General features: G+C 53.4%; 1 long non-coding RNA gene across 8 annotated transcripts in view; it reads left to right on the top strand.

Annotated features, from left to right (window-relative positions):
- LOC102242447 overlaps nucleotides 1–11,084 on the top strand; it is a 39,205-nt gene extending 28,121 nt beyond the window's left edge. For 4 of the 8 annotated variants that reach the window (XR_001362381.1, XR_001362378.1, XR_001362379.1 and 1 more), the window contains 3 exons: nucleotides 8,426–8,543; nucleotides 9,793–9,997; nucleotides 10,773–11,084. This is a non-coding gene — a long non-coding RNA (uncharacterized LOC102242447). Of the gene's footprint in view, nucleotides 1–2,625; nucleotides 2,685–7,146; nucleotides 7,789–8,175; nucleotides 8,237–8,425; nucleotides 8,544–9,792; nucleotides 9,998–10,772 lie in introns of those variants that run through there. The other 4 variants (XR_001362380.1, XR_313677.2, XR_313681.2 and 1 more) reach the window with 4 other exon arrangements.
- Nucleotides 11,085–12,343: the final 1,259 nt, after the last annotated feature.

Genomic DNA, 12,343 nt, shown 5'->3' with positions numbered 1-12,343 from the left:
ACCCCCCCCCCCCCCCCAATTCTAGACATTGAAAGGGCCTTGTTGAAACGTCCTTCCACAATCATCACAATCAGCAAGCCTGAGGAGGGACAGAAATAGAAATAGCAAATGTGACTAATCCAGATTCTGTCTTCAGGATCCATGATTTACACAGATCGCTGAGCCTCAGCTGGATGTTTGTATAATGGGGATGAGAGTATATATACTTGGGCTGATACATGGAGCAAATGGAGAATTCTATATGGAAGATCTTATAATATGTTATGATGCCCACGGGTAGAGAGTAATTCTTCCATAGCAGAAGGGTTAAAGGCTACAGTTTGGGACGACTCTTTGAAAGCCTATGATTGACCTCAGAATGCAAAGGGGACAGCTCTTTGGCATATTCTTGACTGAGGAGCTCAAAGCATTTAAACTGGAGGAAGTTTATTTTGCTTTTATAGCTTTGGGAGTCAAGGAAGGACTCCTAGGGCCTGTGTAGGCAATGTCTGAAGCCCGGGCAGAGGATCAACAACAGTCCTTGGGAAGCCTGTTAAGGGAAGAGGCTGGAGTCCACATGGCAGAGTGGCCATTGTGTTTTTCTCCTTAATGGATCTTACCACTTGTCTGTAAGAGTACCTGTGATTGGTAAACTGACTTGTGTAGATAGAGAGATAAGGTATGTGTAAGTGACAATTCCAAGTTTTTCCATTAAGCTCCTAGAGTTACTAAAAACACAGTTTATTAAATTAAAGAACCAGTTAGGTCGTAGGTATAGTTAACAAACCAAGTAGAGACTCCCAACTGAATTCCCCAAATTGGTAACCCACCAGAGAAGCACCGCCCCCCACCCCATTCTCCATCTGCAAGTCCTTCTTGGAGTCTGCGCTTTCCAAGGGTTGGGAGTTGGAATGCTGATACTTATTTCTTTACCTCCTTCCCGGCCCGATGTTCTGGGGACAGGCTGGCCTTTCCACCTCTTCCCTTTGCTGTTGAGATCTCAGAGATGGAGGCGTGGCACTCTCTCACCCAGAAGCAGGGTATGCCAACTTCCCTAGGAGAGAAGAGATTTTAGGTTAATGATTTAAAGTCTTTGGAGGGAAAGAAGAGACAAAACTATAAAAATATTCTTGGAGCTTTGAGGAGCATGAGGAGTAGGGCTATGGCAGGTAAAGGTGAGTGGGTGCGTATTGACATAGGAGAGAGGTGAGAGAAAAGGGGAACCCTTCTTTGCCACCCAGGCTCTGCCAGGACTCAGAGTGATACCCCGCCTTCTCCTGCCCTAATCCCCCATTAAGGCTGCTCTGAATTTGTTATGACAGCAGCTGAAGGCAGCTGAATTGCTGTTTGCTGTGTCTGCTAATTGGGCTGAAGGGTTGGGATCTGGACACTGAAAGAGACCATTGTGGCTGTTTACCTTCCACAACTGCCTCCCTGGGGACCTTCTGGGTGAAGGGGAGCAGCACGCCCTTATGTTCATTGCACCCATTCCTGTCTCTACTCAGGGACTGGGGTGGAGAGACAGTTCATCTCATTGCCTTGGAGTGGTTTGGGCTTTCACAGCTCAGAAGAGACAAGCCCACCACCTGAGTTGGTCTCCAGGCCAATGGGAGCCCTAGGAGAGGGGTCACGTGCCTGTCTTCTTCCCTGTTCATTCCTTCTTCAGGGGCCTTGCTTTGCCTCTTCCTCCACCAGAGCAGGCTTAACCCCTGCTTTCTCCCAAGACAGTGATTCTCAACTTGGTTGCATACTAAAATCACCTGGGGAGCTTTTTTAAAAGTACTGATGTTTGGGCTCAGCTCCAGACCAGAGAAATCAGAGTATCTGGGAATGAGGCTGAGGCCCCAGTATTGTATAAAAACTCCCTCGGTGTTTCTAATGTGAACTAGGGTTAAGAACCACTGATATACTAGTAGGCTTATCTTTCTGCCTGTGAGACACACGCACACACGTGCATGTGCTTTCTGTTTCCGATCTTCTCTACCTTTCCTCTCAAGCTCCTGATATCTATTATACTATTGGGCAGATTGTGTATCTTCCTCATATTTATTAGTAAATTCCTTGTAGGAGCCTTAGAATTTAGGATGGAGCTTCGAGGTCTGTACCCTGTCAATTACTTCTACCTGAACTCTTCCCCAAGGGCAGAAACTATGATTCCATCTCCTTGTGAATTTCTAGAAAGGATCCAGTGAGGAGCGAGATAATCCTGGACACTTTAGTCCAGTGGTTCTCAACCTTCTGGCCCTTTAAATACAGTTCCTCATGGTGTGACCCAATCATAAAATTATTTTTGTTGCTACTTTATAACTGTAATGTTGCTACTGTTATGAATCGTAATGTAAATATATGCAGGATGGTCTTAGGCGACCCCTGTGAAAGGGTCGTTCGACGGCCAAAGGGGTCGCGACCCACAGGTTGAGAACCGCTGCTTTAGTCATTAGGGATGGAGGGGTGGGAGGTTCAGAGTTTCCATGACTTTTGTGCCCTTCCTTCCCAAAGTAGTATTGGCAAGCTGGAGATCTTCAGATAGGAGAAACTTTTTTCAGGAATGCATTTACTCCTTTCCTTACTGTTTCCGTGTTTCTGCTTTTTCCCCTCCTTTTAACTTCTCACCTGGGGTGGATGGGTGCCCCACCACCCTCCCAGCCTCTGTCATCCACTCGTGCATCGGAGCCGCCTCCAGCACCACGGACAGCTCCCGGCTGGTGAGTGAGATGGCTGTGGTTGACCCCTGTTGAGAGGGTTAGGAGGGAGTCCTGTCTGCATGAGCAGATATGAGACTCTAGCTTTTTTAATGTGTGGGATGTGTTTTCAGGCAGCTTTGGAGTTTCAGGGAGAAGAAAAGGCTGAGGGTAGTTGGCATTCCATCTCCAGGAAGTAGGGTTTGTCTAGGTTGGGGAGTCTGAGTGGCAGGGACTGCTCTAGCAGTAAGAAGGATGAGAGTTAGATTTCAGGAAGGATTTAACCTAAGTTCCTGTAAGATATAGAGTGAACTGATCAGGTAGAGCTAAACTGAGCTTTAGATGTCATCAGTCCTCTATCCCTCATTTTACAGATCCCCAGAGAATGGAAGAGGTGTGACCAACTCTGCTGGTTAGTGGAAATGCCAACTCCTGCCAATGCAGGCTACCGAATTCAGCCTGGCCCACCTATTGTGTCTGATGCCTCCCTTGGGGGTCTCCCTGCTTGAGTTGGATGGAACTGTCCTAAAGCTGCTAGAGCGAGTTCACAGGTTGCCCCTGACAAAAAAGAACAGGATGCACATCTGGGCATATGAGATGTCCACACAAGCCAGGAAGGGGTACAACTGACTACCATCTCTGTGTGAGAGGCTTGGAGGGGGAAGCACAGGGGAAGGCATACCTAGCAGTAGCTGGCAAGCCCATGAGAGAAAAGACACAGTGGCAGCCATCTGCCAGGGCACAAAGACCAGTGGATGGCCACAGGATTCTCCAGAGGCCAGCAAGAGTCACGCAAACTGGAACAGGGCCTGGGAAAGGCCCTTCTGTGTGCTCCAGCCTGCTCCCCCAACATCGTGAACCGAGAAACAAAGGGGCCATTCTCTCTAGGATTTGATGGCGCCATCTCCGGCTGGCAGTGCCAGGTGGTGGGGGCACCAGGGGGTGTCAATCTATTATCCCCCCCCAACTCCTAGGTCCTCTGGGGCTGGATGTTGGGGAGGTGGGTGTTTCGTGCTATGTTGCTATGGCAACCTCTCCAACCCTCACCTTCTACAGCACAAAGAGAGACAGCTTTTACCCCCCACTCCCAGGAAGAACCTGGGTCTGGTTGGGAATCTTCCCTTGGGAATCCTCTTTCTGATGCACAGCCATGATGTGCATAAGCATCACCTCTTTTCAGCACCTGGAGCTGAAGGGTGGGAAGCTGGCATGTCAGAGTCTCTGGGCAAAGCTGTGCAAGTGAGCAGGCATCCTTTGTACTGAACCCTCTCTCCCCGCAAGCTCTCCGGTCCCTTACCTACAGCCAAGGCCATCCCAGGCCTTCTCAGCTGAAGCAATGGGGCCTTGGCCTATTCTCAGCCAGAAGGGAGGGCGGATACCCCACTACCCCAGCAAGCCTCCAGGCTGTGGGAACAAAGAGGAGGGGGTCATTTCTGCCATCTTCCATCTGCACCTTTCCGCCATCACTCATTAGGCATTCTGCCCCCTCCTTCCGCTCGTTAAGCCTTATTTGCATAGATTTGCATAATACAACTCATTTGCATTCCAGGAGGCTTGTGGTAGGAGCCAGGAAAAAGGGGGAGGAGGGTGAAGGAGAGAAAAGGGGAGAGATTTTGTTTTCATCAAAGTGTGTGTGGAGTGGGGGGAAGTGGCAGGAAGAAGACAGAAATAAAAACTCACACTACTTTCTTTCTTCCCTTCTGCCCTCCCTCCCAGGCTGGACTCAAATGTCCGAGAGATGCCAAGGGGCCGGCTTTTCTGTCCTTTTTTGTCTCGCTTCCTCCGGTCTTGGCTCCCCAGCCTGGCCCCCCACCTTGTTGGGCTCAGGCTTCAGAAAGAAAGAGGCAGGGGTAGGAGGCGAGGCTGTGGGAACGGAAGCAGAGGGAGGCCGCCATCTTAGGTGACTGGCGCCTGGGAACCGGCCTCCCTGGCAGGTGCAGGCCGAGAGCCAGCCCTGGATGGTGGACACGAGGGAGGTGAGATTATACGAAGGACTTCCTGCTTGATCAGGAACGTTGAGTCTTCCTGTGAGTGGAATTGGGGAGAGAGGCTGGGAGAGACGGAAGGAGGGAGAGATGAGGCATGGCAGCCCCAGAAGAGATGGGAGCCTCACACAGGAAGGAACAGGGTGGGAGAGAGGCCTCTCCACTGGGTCTAGTTCCAGACACCCCTCGGGAGGACCATGGGTCGTGTAAAAAGCACTGGAGGAATCAGAATGAGGCATCAGCAGCAGGAGGAGAGTTACCCTCCTGTGGGACAGGCAGGATCACTTGCCAGTTTGAGGGTCTCTCTGGGGCCTGTGAAGGCCGCTGTGTCCTTGAAGTGAAGCTCCAAGTCTCCCCTCCTCGGCCCAGCAGCCTGGCTTCCATCTTCATGACTCTGGTGAAACTGCGCCTTCTGGGCCACTCACAGCCTCCTCAGCTGGGCCACCAGCCCGTGCTCAGGCCTGGTGAACTCTAGTCGGTCTTCTCCTTTGGCCTTTGGTTCTTCTCTTATGTCCCTGATTATTCTTTCTGGGTTCTATTCCTCCAGTCCTCCCGGTCAACCAACTCTCCAGCCAAAAGGGCTCCCCAAGGTTCAGCTATGAGGATTTTCTCCTCCTCTCTTCTCACTGTCAATTCACTTCGATCACTTCAGCCATCATTCCTGCCAACTCTCCAGCCAAAAGGGCTCCCCAAGGTTCAGCTGTGAGGATTTTCTCCTCCTCTCTTCTCACTGGCAGTTCGCTTTGATCACTTCAGCTGAGGGGGCAAAAGATGAGTGATAGAAGATAAAGGAGATAGAGGGTAAGGGAGGTGTCAGTCTAAGGAGTTTGAGGAAGTGGGTGGTGGAGAATAGAGAGTATACTTGAAAGCAAGGAGGTAGGGGAGAGCCTGGGATGTTAGGGAACTAGAGTGTCCAGCAAAGGGAGCCTGGGCTAGGAGGAGGTAGGAGATGGCGGCACAAATGTAGTTAAGAGCCTACGTGCTCCACCAGGAGGGCTGGACTTGATGGGGGTGCTGGGAAATTAGCTGACATACTCAGAGATGCTGGGTGCAGGGTGTGGCTGGGAAACAGCCTATAACCACTCCCAGGAGGGGCGAGGACACCCCATCTAGCTGCCCACTGAGCCCAGCACCCGACCAGACACTTAACTGGCTCTCAGCTAGTTCAGGACAAATGAAGGAACATATGAGACGCCTGGAAGCTGCTTCAGGAAAGGTCTCTGCTTCTTCCGCACTAGAATGTCCATCATCATCCCACCCCCCACCCCCCACCACACACACACACACACATACATGCACACGGGCTTGGGGGAGCTCTCTGGAGAGATATGGAGAAGCCAAGATTGGTCCCCAGCACAGTGAGTGCCCTGAGGTCAGGACAGGGGATGGGCTGCTGGGGACTGGAGTGAAGAACAGAGGAGTAGGCTTCAGTCCTGGAAACTTCTGGAAGAGGGAGTACAGAAAGGGGAAGGGGTATCCAGGGCTGGCCCAAGGCTCTGAGGGGATTCTTCCCAGAGAAAGGGAGTGAGAGGCTTGGGACAGCTGAGGAGCTGATGATCAGCCTGTTGCTGGGCACTGAGGTGGAATGTAGGCGGGGAATGCTGGCTGCTGCCCCTCCCCCAGGCCCAGCCTCTGCACAAAGCCCTCTCTGTGAGTGGCCCTGTCAGGTGAGGGGGCTTAGCTCCCAGGGGGCCCTTTGGGGGTGCGGTGGAATGGGCTGGAGAAGGGAAGGCCTGAGGGGTGGCCTCAAGCTTTAACGGGGTCCAGGAAGGACAAAGAACCTGAGACCTGGCCATGGTCTCACAGGCGCAGTGGAGTCATTCCCAGACAGGCTCCTGTTCATGCTCCAGTCAGAGCCACGAGTCCCGCCCCCCCTTCCCCTCTCTTGCCAGTTGAAACTCCCAGTCCTGCCCGTCTCTCCCCCGGCCCACACATGCTCTGAGGCTGACTCCACTCTGAGTCTCTCATCTTCCCAACATAGGGACTGTTTCAGTGCCCTCCTCCTCCTGTGCAGGGCTCCCCCTCCAGGGAGGGCGTATGGGAGGGTGGAAAGGCAAGATTGACCAGAGCTAAAAAGGAGTCCCCGGCCCTGGCCGGTGGCTCGGTTGGTGGGAGCATCATCCTGTATACTGAAAGGTTTCAGGTTTGATCCCTGGTCGGGTTGCTTGCAAGAAGCAACCAATCTATGTTTCTGTCTCTCTCTCTCTCTCTCTCTCTCTCTCTCTCTCTCCATATCCTCAGGTGAGGATTAAAAACACACACAAAAAGACTCCCCAGGCCACCTCAGTTTCCACACCCAATCTTGTCCTCCCCAAAGAGGCTTTCCCCTTGCAGCCTGTGTCACTGATTGCTAATCTGAACTGTCCTACAGGTGCCCCAACCAGGGATCAAACCTGAAACTTGGGCATGTGCCCTGACCGGGAATCGAACCTGCAACCCTTTGATGCACGGGACAATGCTCCAATCAACTGAGCCACACCAGCCAGGGCAAGGAGGTTTTGCTTTTTGACTCAAATCAGACAGGCTGGTCGGGATCCACATTCTGGCTCTCCATTACTAGCGGGTACCTTAGACAAGTCACCTGATGTCCCTAACTTAGTTCCACAGTTCTGAGGGCCAGACGGGGAGGATTGAATGAGGGTTTTGTAAGGCTGTGTGCAGGTGTCTAGTGTTGATTTTAAATGCAGAGGGGCCACGGCAGGTAGGTGAGGACCATCAGGGAAGGCTTCCAGGGTTTGGAAATGAGGGCATGGATCGCTGGGTGCAGCTCGTGGCGAAGGGCACTGGACTGGCTGGAGTGCTCAAGCGGGTGAGCATCTTGCTGAGCCTGGTTTGGGAGGCACATTTGTAACAACCGGGTGGTAGACTCCTTGACCACAGCTTCTTTCATCCGCAGGAAGGACTCCCCCTGGCCCCGTGTGAAGACTGTCCAGCAGTCCTGGGAGGGGACGGGCAGTGAAGCTCAGTTCCCCCATTGCCCTAACCTGCTCTGCTCCCTCCCTGCAGCCCATATCTCAGCTCACCAGAGGGAGCAGACCAGACTCTGTGGCCTCCACTGAATGTGTGCAACAGGGTGTCTCCAAGCCTTGCCACTTAGGACCCTCACAAGTCCCTGATCTTGTGGTTCCTCAGCATTGTCAGGAGTGAGCTAAATTCAGAACAGTTAGATCCCTCAGCCCGTGGTCCAGGGAGACTTCACGCAGGAGGGGGCTTTTGTCTCTAAGCAGTCATTCCTTGCACAAGCCAAGAGCTGGGAGGAGGACTGGTTTTGGCATCATCCCCCACAGATAGCAGTGGGGCCTTTCGTTCTGGAGGGAAGGAGCAGGCGGAGGCTGGCATATGGAGGGGAGCCCTGGGCACAGGGGACATGAGCTTCACCCGGCTGGGGCTACCTTCTGCTGGGTTCATCCATCTGGCACCAGCTGGCTTCCCCACGCTGCCCTGCAACCAACCAGACTCCTGCTGTTGCCATGGCAATTGGCTGCCATGGTATACTCAGGGCACTACCTCATATCTGGATTTTCCCATAGGTTCCTGGAGGAGGGGAGATAGGTCTTCAGGGATGGAGCCCTTCCTCCTGATATTTATCCAGTAAGAATCCATGTTAATATATGATTTCTTAAAAATAGCCCAAATGGAGGCTTCCTATATGTCAGGTTCTGTGCTAAATATTCCCAATGTGTTATTTAGTATGGCTAGGAAAGCAATGAGGAGGTAAAATTTAAGAGGTTCCTACCCAACTTCCTGTTTCTATGACAGACTTTTCCTCTTTCCAACCAGGAAATTCTATGATCTTGCTTATTTCTATCTTGGGAAGTCCTTCCCAATGTCTAACCAAGATCCGTACTGCCGATGCACCAGTTCCTTGACCCTTGGCTTGACCTGACTGATTTGAAAGGTAAGGAAGAAACTGCCACCCAGCTTCAGTCACTTGTTTGGGCCTCCTGGGCCCCAGATGTTGGGATAGGGAAACTGAGATCTGGCTAGCTTGGTGAGAGGTCCAAGTGCCCCTTAAAGACTTGGGGGCCCCAAGTCTAAAACCTTTGTGTAGAGAAGGAGCGTTTGTGTCACCAAATCCTTGGAAATTTCCCTTCTTTGCCCCCATCTTCACCCAAAGAAGCAAGAGCCAGAGGCCCTGGGAAAGTGATAGTCTCCCCAGGTTCGGGGGTGTGGGGGCCTTGGGAAGGCACACTCCGTTTCTCGCCATTGGTAGGTTCCCACGGGGCCCCTGGGAGATCCTGGGATGGTGAGAGTTTGCCCCCCCCCCCGCCTCTGGACTCCAGCAGAAAGTAGAGAGTGGTCACCTTGGCCTGAAGGGCATCTGCAATGGACTGAGCAGGGCCAGCTTTGCTGAGGGAATCCGGGAGGAGGAGCAGGTGGGGAGAAAAAGGCCATTCTCAACCGAGGAGGAGTGGGCTGGCAGGGAGGGGCTGGGGATAATTTATGGTATCATTGTTCCCCACCCCACTTCCCCAGCTCCCACCTTCTTCCCAGACCCCTGCTCCGTACTGTTGCTAGGAGATGCTGGCTCAGTCTGGGGCTGGGCGGGTGGAACAGGTGGAAACTGTTCCATCTGGACTCCTCCTCCTCCATCGGGGGTGGGGGGTGGGAGGGCCTTCGTAGAGCTTCATCCACCACCCTTTCCCAGGCCTGACAGGCACCAGTCTCTTTGCTGTTCCCCCCAGTCCAGCCAACCTGGTGCTGGGAGGGCTCCCAGGCAGCCCAAGAATCTGGAGTAAGGAATGGGGAAGGGAGCTGTGGAGGGAGAGGCAGACGGACTTAGTTGGGGCACTGAGGATCAGCTGGCTCCCTGGGGCCTCTGGGAGCTAGCCCCGGCCCAGAAAGGGCCAGGAGGAGTCAGGGGTACAGGCCTCAAGGAGCCCAGGTTTGAGGAAGACCAAGTCCTCACCTCTGGGGAGTTTCCAATATCATGGGTGAGGCAGACCTCCCATCCCCACCCCTCCAGAGTATGGTCAAGGTCAAGGTTAGGGACCTGGGGAGGGAAGGAGAAGGTGAAGCAGGGAGGAGGGAAGTAAGTTTGGAAAGCCTGAGAGTCTGGGGAGGAGGAAGGTGACACGGATGGGATCCGAGGGGGCGGTGTCAGGCATGGCTCAGATTCCCTCCTCTTTCTGAAACTCTCTCCTCAGGTTTTAAAGCCCTTGAAGACGTGAACTGTGGGGCCTCCAAGCTGCTGGCTTCCAACCCCAGATGGGGCAGGAAAGGACTGACCCCCACAGCTGTGCGTCGGACTCCTGGTTTCTGTGCAGCCCCTCATTGGACCCTTTCCCGGGCACAGCTCCCCACACCCCAGGAAGGAAGGAACTGGCCTTGACCAGGCACCTACTTGCCTGTGTAAGCCCTTTCTTAGCTGCCATCTCGGTTCATCTTTCAAAAGTCCTGAAAACTGGGCGATATCGTCCCCACTTTACAAAGGCGGATCAAAGCCCCAAGAAAGACATGCTGCTCAGATCGCAGGACCAGCAAGTTGGGCTGGGCTTCAAGGGGCTTTGTGGATCCCAAAGCATATGCTGTCTCCCTCCCTTCCTGTGCTGACTTCCAGGAGAGCTACTCCAAACACAGAGGGAGGGATGCGGAGAGAGGAGCAGACAGGCATGAGGAGCCAGGAGGGGAGCAAGGCCGGTGGGGGGGGGGGGGGGGCGCGGCTGGGACAGACTTCACAAGTTCTCAGGGAGGAATGAGGCCTGCTTCTTAGGTGCAGGGCTGAAGTCTGAGGGATGCTAAAACATTGCTTGCAGGCTGAAGACAGGGCTGGGGAAGACGCCACAGGGGCTGTGGAGTCACCCAAATCCTCCCAGGTTGGTCCCAGGCCATGCTCCCTGCCTTCCTGAAGCAAGGCTGCCGGCCTCCGCCTAGTCTCTCACCTGCTTGGCATCTGAGTCTCCACCCTGGCAGCTCCTCTGCCCCATGGCCCTGGGTAGAGCCCCTAAAAGAGGTGCCTAGAGTCAGCCACTGCCATGGTGGCCCCTTTGCCAGGGGACCCTCCCCTGATGGAGGAGAAGCCTTTTCAGGGCCACTGGACACTCCGTGGAAGTTTGTCCTCTGCCTCCTGCTAAGGTCTCCATCCAAACAGAACCCTTTTCACTCTTGACATTTTTTTTCTTTTCAGACCAAAAAGGAGAACCTGCTTCACCAGTTGGCCTGGGTTTCCTCTAAGAAGCCTTCCTGGATTGACTGAAAGATGAGGCTAAATTCTACTAAGTTGATTGCCTCCTCCAAGAAGCCTTTGAGGGGGGTGGAAGTGGGAGGCCCCAGCCTCCAGCCCGCACAGCCCACTGCACCCGGAGCCCCTGGGATAACACTTGGCTTCGCCCTTGCTCCTGTCCCATCCCATCCCGGTTCCTCCTGTGTCGTCTGAGCTGAGATCCTCTGAGATGGAAGTCCCACCTCCCGTCTAATAAAGACTCCTGACTCCTGAACAAGCAGCCCTAGTGGCAGTGGATGTCCCTGTACAGGTTTTGGGGGGGAGGGATGAATGAAAGGAGGGCAGTCCTGGGCTCCCTCTAGGAGACCAATGCTAGAAGCCACCACTGCAACAGGAGGAGGAGGCCTCACTAAGACAGAACTCCATGGTGGGGCAGGGGGTGGGGGGAGCAGCCACCCAGGGGTCCTGGGAACACCCAGGGTCTGGTCAGGCCCAACTCAGAGCAATGGGCTGAAGCTCCCAGCCAAGGAGGCCCCTCAATATCATCCCAAGAACCAAGAGAATAGGGGAGGTGGGCTGCTCCCCCAGAGTGCCTGTGTGGGGGGTCACTGGGTGGGTGGGCCTCGGTCTCCTCCATGAAGTGTCCCTTCCTCAGATATGTCCTACTGGGTTGGAACAGACCACAAAGAGAGCACCCCTGTGCCACCGCCCACCCCTCCCCCTGCTTCCTCCCTTAGCAGTGATAAAAGGGAATGAATATGTCTGTCAAGAGGAATTCAGGTTAGAGAGCAGGCAGGACTTTTCAATTAGATCTTGGGAGGGAAGCTTCGGGGGCAGGGGAACCACACCAAGAGGCTGGGACTGTGCCCTTGATCCCATCATTTCCCCACAGGCTTCTCCAAGAGATAGTCCTCCTCTCACTCTCAGCTCCTGCTGGGAAGTGTTAGCAGAGTCAACTGCCAGCACCTTTTAAGCTCTCCACCATCCTCTAAAAAGTCCTTCCTCTCGCCCTGGCTGGCCAGTGTGGCTCGGTTGGGCATCATCCCGTGCACTGAAAGGCTGCCGGTTCGATTCCTGGTCAGGGCACATGCCCAGGTTTTGGCTTGATCCCTGATAGGTTGTCTTCAGGAGGCAGCCACCCCATCTTTTGCTCTCACATCAATGTTTCTCCGCCTTTCTTTCTCTCTAAAAAGAAAAAATAATCAATAAAAACTCTTTAAAAAATAATAAAAAGTCCTTCCTCTCATCTAATGGAACAATGCCTCCATGGAAAAATAGTCTGAATCCTGGAATTTTTCTAAATAAACAAGCTTATGATAATACACATAGTTCAATTCTAACAGCATGAAAGGGAACGTATGTCTCCTTCCCAGCCCTGTCTCCAGCCACTCACCTGTCCCAAGGGGCAACCACTGGTTCCTGTGTCTTCCCTGAGATACTCCACAGACATTCAAGAATGTGTCTACAACCAGCTAGTGTTGCATCGACCCATAAACCAAGAGGTCCCCCAATCACGGCACATGCCAGGTTGGGCT

The sequence above is a fragment of the Myotis brandtii genome, unplaced genomic scaffold, assembly GCF_000412655.1.
Source record: "Myotis brandtii unplaced genomic scaffold, ASM41265v1 scaffold250, whole genome shotgun sequence".
NCBI lineage: Eukaryota > Metazoa > Chordata > Mammalia > Chiroptera > Vespertilionidae > Myotis > Myotis brandtii.
The sequence above is the reverse complement of the archived record's forward strand: the minus strand, read 5'-3'. Positions and strand labels throughout refer to the sequence as shown.